We start from the raw sequence: 8589 nt of genomic DNA, 5'->3' as shown, positions 1-8589 counted from the left end.
GTCGACTCTTTGCTTTAGGTGGTCAAATTACTGGAGCTTCAGCTTCAGCATCAGTCCTTCCAATGAATATTCATGGTTGATTTCCTTTAGGATTGATTTAAATCTCCTTGCAGTCCAAGGGACCCTCAAGAGTCTTCTCCAACACCACAATTCGAACCTGGAGGTAGAATCCTGGTTGGCTTTTGTGGGGGAGGGAAGGATTGTTTCTTGTTTTTAACAGAAGAGGAAACTGGGATTTACTCATGGTGGCCTTGTTCCTGGCTAAATCCCATCTCAACTCAACTCCAGAAGGACAAGATGCACACCAAGAAACGACCACACCTACTGTACTTCATGAAAGTGAAAGTGTTAGTTGCTCAGTCGTGTCCAACTCTTTGGGACCCTGTGGACTGTAGCCCACCAGGCTCCTCTGTCAATGGGGATTCTCCAGGCAAGAATACTGGAGTGAGTAGCCATGCCCTTCTCCAGGGAATCTTCCTGATCCAGGGACTGAACCTGGGTCTCCTGCATTACAGGCAGATTCTTTACCATCTGAGTATCTAGTATCAAATGACCATCTCAGGCATTTTCTGTTTGTGTGTCTTTTTAGTTAGAGAAATTACAGGGAAAATTGTGGGCATACATTTATAAGGATCTTTTTATTACCTGTCCACACCGAAACTTGACTTTGTTACTTTTGAATTGATGAAGGCTTCAATTCCCTGAATCTCCTTTGGAGCCGATGAGGCTGATGAATGTGTTTGACTCTGTCTCTGCACCTGGCCTCCTGCCAGTGTGCATGGAGGTCTCATAAAACACCACTGAAATGTCAGAAATCTGATATTATCTTTCTTATATTTTCTCTTTGAATGTAGTTAGATAACCTGGAAAGGACTCAGAATGTTCTTGAATCTAGTTAATGTGAGTTTTTCCATGGTACTTGGCCTTGGCCCTTTTTCTTACATGCACCCCTACTCAAACACACTCTTGGTTATTTCATGTTTATCCCATTCATACAGACTCTCAGTGATTCCCAGAACTACTGTTTTAAAATAGTTATCATTAGCAAGTATGCACTTTCATCAACCACTGCACTTTCACAGTTATTATGAGAAGCTGTATTTAAAAAAAAAAAAACAACTCTCCCCTCTCTTAATTAGATAAAAGTGGCAAATTTTCCCCAGAAGTTTGGCTGTTCTAATCACAGCTGGTCACTCATGCTCCTTCTTCATGGAGATTATCATTCCAGTAATGGAGATTTTTAATAACCTTCTTGAGAGGGAGGAAAATACAAAGATCCTAGAGAGGTGCAAATTTAAATACAATTTTTTAAAAAGAGCTCAGTGAGATATCAGCAAATTTCAATCCATTATATTTGACCTTAGGATTAAAGTAATTTTTGAGACTCTGGTAGAAGTCATAATTAGGAAAGAGATTGCTCTTGCTAATACTACTAATATGAATAATATCTTGGATACAATGAGTACTTCTTATTCTAAGTTCCTAGAACTCTTTCTAAACCATCCTCTCTGCCACTGAACAGTTGCATTTATAGAAATTCACATTAACATTTTCCAAAGGACTCAGACAAGAAAATGCAACAAGTAAGAAAACAAAGTAAGTGAGAAGCAGTGCCTGGTCCAATCATGCCTGACCTTTAAAAAGACAAATGTGGTATTCTGGGAAATGGTGTAAGCAGAGAAGATAAATCAGTTTCTTTGTGCTATCTTACATATTCTAAAATGCCCCACAGTGAAACCCAGCTGAGCCTAAGCAGAAAATTAGAACCCTGATGAATTTAGGACAACTACAGAAATCTTAAAAACTACCTATTAAGACAGCTTGGCCTTCCCACCTGTGTAGCTGCACAAACTGAAGGAAGCCAAAATTTATGGTAGAATTCTTCATTAAGACAAGTATGTAGATGGGCATGAACAGAGAAAATAGTGTTTCTGTTGATCAGAATGTTTTCATTTCAGACAAAGGGGGCACTTGTTCACAACTGAATAAAAGAAAAAAGATACTATATATAAAAGAGATACCTAATAAAGACCTCTTGTATAACACAAGGAACTCTACTCAGTATTCTGTAATAATCTATATGGGAAAAGATTCTACAAAAGAGTGGATATGTGTATATGTATAACTGATTCAACATTGTAAATCAACTACGCCTCAATAAAATTAAAAAAAAAAATAAAGACATTTCAATAAATAAAATGCACATAACAAAAATGAATTGATAGAGGTTTACAAAGTACATATCAAAAATTATTTCGAATAGAGACACATGTTTACAGCAAGAATAGTGCTTAGCTGTCCTTCAATCATTGTACATGCCCTTGAGCACATCTTGTACCTTGATTGCTACCCGCACACACCTCAAATACTTCTCAATACTGTATTTCTAGAAGCTGCTATAAACTAAATTTAATACACATACACCAAAAAGAGAAGATAAAACTTAACTTCTCATCTACCATCAAAGAAAGAGAAATATTTAATACATATACTAGAAATTTCAAACAAAGTGATTAGCACTAGTTTATTCTCAAATTACATCAAGAAGAGTCACCTAGCTTAAACTGGAAGTTAAAGGAAAACACAGGAGAAACAGTTGCTGAAATCTATAACAGTAACTACTCCACTGGTTTGTTTTTGTTGTTTAGTCGCTAAGTCCTGGCTGACTCTTTATGACCCCATGGACTGCAGCCCATCAGGCTCCTCTGGCCATTCCAGACAAGAATACTGAAGTGGCTTGCCATTTCTTTCTCCAGGGGATCTTCCCAGCCTAGGGATTGAATGCGCCTCCTGCATTGGCAGGCGGATTCCTTACCACTGAGCCACCTGGGAAGCTTTAGATAACGTAATTCATCAAGCATTTGCTTCTGCAACAAAAGTGCATAGGTTTCTTTTTAAACATGCTAAATGCATCACAGTAGATTCTAAAAACTCCAGATTTTTTCATGATCCTTAAGGCAGTAGAAAATTCTTCCTTACCTAACAGTGTAAAGGGAACATTTAAAGTGATCACATTGTTTAGACACACCTTAAAACACTCTGTGCTAAAACAGCCTGTGAAGACCCCAGGGATTCCTTTGCTCAGTGTCTGACCTTGGGCAAGAAAGCCAAGGCGCAGTATTGTTGGTTTAAAGGCAGGGCTGTACATTCTAGCTAAAAGACACACCTTCTCTTACAAACTTGTTGAGGCTGGCAAACTATCTTTCTAAGATTTTTTTTTTAATGTGGACCATTTTAAAAGTCATTATTGAGTTTGTTACAATATTGCTTCTTTTGTTTATGTTCTGGTTTTTTGGCCATGAGGCATGTGGGATCTTAGCTCTCTGACCAGGGAACGAACCCACACTCCCTGCATTGGAAGGCAAAACCTTAACCACAGGACCACCAGGAATATTCCTGGCAAGTTATCTTTAAAAGAGGGACACCCAACACACGAGGGTGGACTCCTGAGGGATCCTAGTGATAAGTCCAAACTGTGAGTTAAAAGAGAACTTACAATTATTTCAACTACTTGAAAAATAACAAGGATGAAAAAAAGTGAAAGTCCCTCAGTCTATCCCAGGAATCAAACCCAGGAATCAAACCAGGGTCTCCTGCATTGCAGGCCATTCTTTACCAACTGAGCTATCAGGGAAGCCCTATAGGTCTCTAGATAACACTATATGGAATGGAAGAGACCATTTTACCTGAACATATTCAAAGGCAAGTATTACTAATCAGACTTCCCTGGTGGCTCAGATGATAAAGAATCTGCCCCGCAATGTGGGAGACCCAGGTTCATTCCTTGGGTCAGGAAGATCCCCTGGAGAAGGGCATGGTTGCCCACTCATGTACTCTTGCTTGGAGAATCCCATGGACAGAGAAGCCTGATGGGCTACAGCCCACGGTGTCACAAAGAGTCAGACACGACTGAGCGACTAACACTTTGACTTTCTCTTTCAAACACAGGAGTGACAGAATCTGACTGACGTTGCAGGGGGGAGGCGCTGGCTGTGGGGCTGAGAGGAGTCTGTCTTCTCCCCGAGGTTTCTCTGCATCTGTCCCTCCATCATGAGCTCAGCTAAGTGCTGGTAGGGAAGCGGGAGGGGGAGACAAATCTAAGTGGAGGATGAAGGGAGAGACTCGGTGCTCAATGCCCCCTGTGTGACAGCCCCTCGGTCACACCCTCTCACTCCTCCAATGGATGTCCTCGTGAGGACCACTGCCCGGTTTGTCTGGAATGGTCCCAACTGACATCTGCTGTCCAGCCGTAACCATTAACAGAGTCCTTCTGCTCTTGCAAGCATGTCCCGGTTGGGATGGACAACGTCATAGAGATCACTCTAGTATAGGTATCATCACCCCATTGCACAGACGGAGTAACTGAGGCTCAGAAAGCCTGTCTAATTTGCCCCTCTTCACAAAGCCAGTGGCTGATACCAGCATATGAGGACAGACTCTGCTTCTCGGAGCTTCAGCTGTCTTATCAAGGAAAGAATCTGACTCACTCTGAAGCCCACATTCTCTCCTTGAACACAGGTATTGGGGGAAAGGCTAAAACATGAAAGAAACTTAGCTCATTTTTTAAGCTTAGCTCAGGTAGCACCAGTGGTAAAGAATGCTCCTGACAATGCAGGTGGTGTAAGAGATGCCAATTTGATTTCTGGGTCAGGATGAACTCCTGGAGAAGGGCTTGGCAACTACCCTAGCATTCTTGCCTGGAGAATCCCATGGACAGAGAAGCCTCATGGGTTACAGTCCATGGGGTTGCAAAGAGTTAGACATGACTGAAGTGACAGCATGCAGCACATTCACAGCTGCTCCCATCTAAAACTTGCTATAAGTTGTCAGTAAGCTTTTCAGAAAGACAATTATTTTCTCACTATTTAAAATCTAATAGACATAAATATTTGGAAGCAGACACATTACTAGGATAGTACTTTCTCATATTCTTTCACTGGTTTTTCTTGATCTGAAGAAAACCAGTGAGCACACCTTGTGTGCACTTGTAAAAACCAAGCATCAAACATTTATTCACCCCCAGAGGTGGCCCCAGATTTCACCTCCTGTTACCATCCCTCTCTCAGGCAGAAAGCCTGGAGTCAGAATGTGAAGAGGTCACCAATAGCTGAGTTGGCATTTTTTATCAGCTCTGGGCATTCCAGGCCACTGACTACAGAGCCTGCAGGGTGACCAGCCAGGGGCCAGCAGCAGTTCCCAGGCCCCTTCCTCACTCATGTCCAGGAGGACGGGGTTCTGACCCCATCGGCCATCCAGTTCAGCCCCAAACACCGATGACTTGGAGACCAATCATCTCAGAGTTCTTTTCTTTTGAAAACATTACAGTAATCTTTTGAAAAGAAGAGGTGAAGTCACAATATTAATTGGCTCAGAGTGTAAGTGCCAACCACAAGGAAAAACACTCCTTTTGTGCTACCAAATTAAAAATATATATAAACCTCCAGTAGGTTCCTAGGACTTTATGCAGCCTGGCAACCTGACATATTAATAGCTTAATTTTTAAAAAAACAATTCCTCCACATCTCTCTCTATGTTCTTCCCTAAGCCGGCTTCAAGATGTTTTGACAGACGGATAATCTTAAAATATTGAAGGTCATTCCCTCCTTCTTCTTCCTTCCAAACCCAAACCAGAGAAGCATCAATTCGGTAGTTTAGATCGGCCATGGCTTCTGTGATGTCATAGGAAGAGTAAATGAGCCTCTCGATGACACAAATTGACTTTCCAAAGAGGAAATGGCCCCGTGCTCACTAGGACATTTGGATCCTTACTTAACACCTCAACATTGAGATGTCATTATTTTTCAACTTGCTTGTTTTAATGATTTTCTCTTAGATGAGCAAATAGTCTATAAAAGGGGTACCTGGATTGACTTGTCAGAACTGTAGAAAAATTAGAAGACTGAACAAGATTAGTTTCAGGTATGGTGTATTACATTATATTATTTTGTAGCAGAAAATGTCTTAAGAAATGGTTGCTGTGTTTCAGCTAAGAAATTACCCCTCTAAGCAGGAGATGCTAATGGTAAAGTTTCATTAGCTAGTTTGGTAAAAGGATGAGTGGAGAGAAGAAAGGGGAGGCCTGCAGAGCCTTTATTGCTGTTCAAGTTAAATGAATCCAAAATCAATAGTTCACTTAAAGCACAGTGGCGTTTCTTTTGTATCTTGGATTAAAAAAAAAAAGAAAAAAGCAACCCATACAACTGCCTTCCACATTTTTCTGCAGGTAACAAATTGCGCGGATATTTCAGGTAGGAGGCCACTGGGAGAAATATAAAATAGGTGCCTAATAAAGTTTAAATAAACTTCATTTTAAAATAATGCAACCTTTTAAAACACTGCAGGTTGAGAAATAATGAATAAAACAAGCCAGTAAGACTTCTTCTCTTTCTTATTGGTACTACGGATTTTAAAATTCTTCTATACATCATTTTTAAAAAGCAGAATGGGTTCTTGACAAATATTAGCAACTGGGTGAATAGTTTAGAGAGGTCTTAGAGTGACAAAGGGTGAAAACCAGGATTCTAAATTTCTTAGGGCCCCTCTGTCTTTCCCAGTGCAGTCTTCCGGACATCCGTGAACACCACCTCCACCTTCACATGACTGTGGGACAACTATAACCATTAGGATCCAGAGCTGCGTGTATTGAATGAGATTTTATATGAAAAAGTGCATTTGCAAACTGTCAACATTGATACAAATATAAAGAGTTGGTATTATAAAACATTTCTCCATTCATTAACCTGGGCTTTTCCTAAATCTTTCTCACTGTATCTGAATTAACCAAGTGTTTCTACAGCATAGAGCCCATGAGTCACTCTAACACTCAGAGGGCCTACTGGGAGATGCAGCAACACCACAGGAAGCCCATATGGAGGGTAGATGCTCCTTGTACATGCAGAGGAAACAGGCTGAACAGGCGAGGATGTGATGGGTCCCAAGTACCAGTGAGTCCTGGAGCCAAGCCTTCTGAGAGAAGCAGAAGAGAAGACACTGGTGGTGGTGGGGAGCGGAGTGGAGTTGTTAGACTGAAGATGCTAACAAGAGCCATGAAACTGAACAACTGTGGGGACCAGGAGCCCTGTGAGTACGGCGCTCATCACCCCTGGCACATGCTAGGCGCCTAATACCTGTTGGCATATGTGTCTGCCTCTGCGTGTGGAGTAGTTGGGTGGATCATGAGTGGGTATCAACGACGAGACGGTGAGTTGCCTAACGGGATTCCTGGGGCTCTGGGGAGGAAAGAAGACAGAGCCAAAGATAAAGCTGGTTTTCCTCTGTGCAGGTGGACCACGGAAGTGGGGGAGAGGCTCAACCCACATGCTCAACAGATAAGTCCAGGTGGAGCCAGTGATAAAAACACACACAAAAAAAAAAATCAGAGGAGACACTGAAGAACTAGGTTGGTATTATGTGACGGAGGTCAGAGCTGGAGAGATTTACTGGTAGTGATGGTAATAGTGAGTGTTTACTGCATGATTATGACATGCCAGGAACTAAGTACCCTCAGTACATTATGCTGAAGACCAAGTGCATTAGCTCATGTGCTTAGAACAACCCTCTGACACAGGCACTATTTTTATCCCTGTTTTATAGAGGAGGCAGTGTTGGCCAAGGAGGCTAAGAAGCTTGTCCAGAGAGATGCAGCTATAGACACATTACTGAGCCCAGACTCACCCAGAGTGCCTGCCTCCAGAAACCTCTGCCCCTCCAATAAGGGGTCGACAGTGTTGGGCACAGTAGAGGGATTGGGACACTGGGAAAATGTGTGTGCGCACACACACACACACACACACACATGCACACATGTAATTTGAAATAGAGGTCATCGATATCCACTGAGAGAGCATTTCTACTACCTTAGCAGTGGCAATGCAGGAGACATAAAAGGCTTGGGTTCAATCCCTGGGTCAGGAAAATCCCCTGGAGGGGGAAATGGCAACCCACTCCAGTATTCTTACCTAGAAAATCCCATGGACAGAGAAGCCTGGTGGACTAGAGCCCACGGGGTCAAAAACACCTGGACTGAAGCGACTTAGCAGGCATGCAGTGACAATAATAAGGCAGTTATTAGAGACACAAGAAATGGATAGAGAGAAAATTAAGGCAACATGTGAGCTTACTTTTAGTCAAAAATAAAAGCAAAAGCTCAGTAAGTGAATTCAAATGCTCCTAAGTCCACATTTGCTGACACTTGTTAGCACAGTATAGCCAAGAAGAAAGTCATGATTAAATGGCTAGTGAAAGAGTTCACAGAAAGATGAACTGATAACATGCACACCTCTATTTTGGGCTTCCCTGGTGGCTCAGTGGTTAAAGCGTCTGCCTACAATGCAGGAGACCCAGGTTCGATCCCTGGGTCGGGAAGATCCCCTGGAGAAGGAAATGGCAACCCACTCCAGTATTCTTGCCTGGAGAATCCCATTGAGGGAGGAGCCTGGTAGGCTACAATCCACGGACTCGCAAAGAGTCGGACAGGACTGAGCTACTTCACTCACTCACTTCCCTCTGAGCAGCCAGACAAATGTCAGTCCCGAAGCCCTAATGCTTTAAGTTAGGTGGAGGCAAACCATGGCCTCTGGGCTAAATCTG

The 8589-nt window shown here is 42.3% G+C and overlaps 1 non-coding gene across 1 annotated transcript; it reads left to right on the top strand.

Moving 5' to 3' along the window:
* The first annotated feature begins 8292 nt into the window (after positions 1-8292).
* Positions 8293-8364, top strand: TRNAC-ACA. The gene has a single exon. It is a non-coding gene; the product is annotated as a tRNA-Cys (tRNA).
* The last annotated feature ends 225 nt before the right edge of the window (positions 8365-8589 follow it).

Source organism: Cervus canadensis, chromosome 12 (genome assembly GCF_019320065.1).
Source record: "Cervus canadensis isolate Bull #8, Minnesota chromosome 12, ASM1932006v1, whole genome shotgun sequence".
Classification (NCBI taxonomy): Eukaryota; Metazoa; Chordata; class Mammalia; order Artiodactyla; family Cervidae; genus Cervus; species Cervus canadensis.
Note: the sequence above shows the minus strand (reverse complement) of the source record. Positions and strands in the feature narration are given on the sequence as shown.